This window comes from Henckelia pumila, chromosome 3, assembly GCF_033568475.1.
Source record: "Henckelia pumila isolate YLH828 chromosome 3, ASM3356847v2, whole genome shotgun sequence".
Lineage (NCBI taxonomy): Eukaryota > Viridiplantae > Streptophyta > Magnoliopsida > Lamiales > Gesneriaceae > Henckelia > Henckelia pumila.
In genome coordinates this window covers 172,138,702-172,140,428 of record NC_133122.1, presented here as the reverse complement: position 1 = coordinate 172,140,428, position 1,727 = coordinate 172,138,702, and the positions used below count along the sequence as shown (strand labels likewise).

General features: G+C 33.3%; 1 long non-coding RNA gene across 1 annotated transcript; it reads right to left on the bottom strand.

Annotated features, from left to right (window-relative positions):
• Nucleotides 1-563: 563 nt before the first annotated feature.
• LOC140886159 (uncharacterized) lies at nt 564-1,727 on the bottom strand. Its single transcript, XR_012151449.1, has 3 exons — nt 1,635-1,727; nt 1,126-1,195; nt 564-662 (listed from the first exon to the last, which is right to left on the bottom strand). It is a non-coding gene; the product is annotated as an uncharacterized lncRNA (long non-coding RNA).

The window sequence follows — 1,727 nt, the reverse complement described above, 5'->3', positions numbered from 1 at the left end:
TCTTTAAAATTTATCTCGATAGTGTCAATCATAGGGAGACTTCTGATCTTTACCAAATGAGATATGAAATATGTGTCTAACAATTCATAGATTGACATTTGAAGCTAGGTAACTCTTTACTAGTGCACTAATGAATTAAGACCAAGTTGAACTTTGTAAACCAATAAGAAAGAAAACGGTTTGCTTTAGCTACAGGCTGGCTTGAAAATGTTTCATAATACCACCCGAGCTTGAAGAATAAATTATGGCTTAGATGCTCAATCCAAAGAGTAAATTTTGAACAAAACTGACATCCTAGAAATTTTTCATGGATCCAAAACATATTTCAGTTGACAGACCTCGCTAAATTGGGAAAAAAAGTAAACTTCTCAGACATATTAACCTCTTACAAGATAAATTGAATAGCTCTGTGAAATTAAGATTAGGAACATACCAACATTGTAAAAAGGAGGTACAACCAGAACAGTACGAATAAAAAATCGCCTCAACTCAAAGCTAATACAAAATGGTCGAAACAGTACGAATAAAAAATATGCAGAAGATTTTTATCTTAAGCACCTTACTTTATTTTTCACTTTAATTTCTCAAAACGCGATCCAGAAGTAAGGACACATAGAAGAACATCGTGGAGCTACTGTCTGAGGAATTGAAGCTGCGAAAAGCTGAAACTTTAAAAAACATCAGCATGCGGATATGGCACTACTCAACGCTAAGAAAATGACATCTCAAAACAAGAAAGAGGCAGACAAGTTCACTTATGGAATGGAAACATATGAAGAGGCAAGAGAAAAGGCTGAAGCAGCTTTATTATCACAGAAACCATTGACTACTAAGTGGGTACTGAGGGCTAGTCAAAGAGGTTGGAAGGAAGGAATAACAAATCAACATCCTAGCCATTTGGTAATCAGAGACTGATGTATGATGTGAAAACCTCAATATTTTTCATTAACTCTGGTTGTTTGTATGAATACTAAGTGTAAATTATCTTGGTAACCTTTAGAGTATAAGGTTTCAACAATAGCATCTGAGATTATACTAATATAGAACATGTAACAAAACGAAATCCTCCCTAATTTCTAGGTCAAGTTTAAATTAGAAAAACTCACTCAAATTTGCCCTTATTACCTTAATCCAAGGTTTGAAAATGAAATACAATCCATTCCAATATTTTTGTCAAACTTTCTGCAACTAAAAACTGCAAATCAAAGATCTAGACAATGTAAAATTCAAATGTTATGATTTTGGACAAACACACAATTTGCTTCTAATATACGATTAAAAATAATAGTTACATCCTTGAGATATGGGTTCAGCTAGCATCCAATCATTGTTCATTAGTTGAGAATACTTTCAGCACATTATTTATCTTTAAGGTCAAATTCATATTACTTGTCAATGAGGCACCACTATTTATCTGTCAAAGTTTTTGTGAAAAAGCGTGATATAAAATGAGAAAAAATAGCATAACAGTCCCCTGGAGCGCAAGTCAGCTCTATTAAAAAGAGCAATGCTCCCATACAACTTCAACAAAATAGGAAACATTGCTTCAAGTTTTTGAAATGCACTCAACTGTGAAGTACATGTATATATTCTCAAAACCTTATGCAAATCAGAACCAGATTCAAAAGAAAGACCTTCAAGTGCTTTTGCCAATACCTGTGCAGCAAGTTACAAACAATTTGAGAGAAAGAAATCACGTATTGGTCAATATCCTAGAATATTCTTAC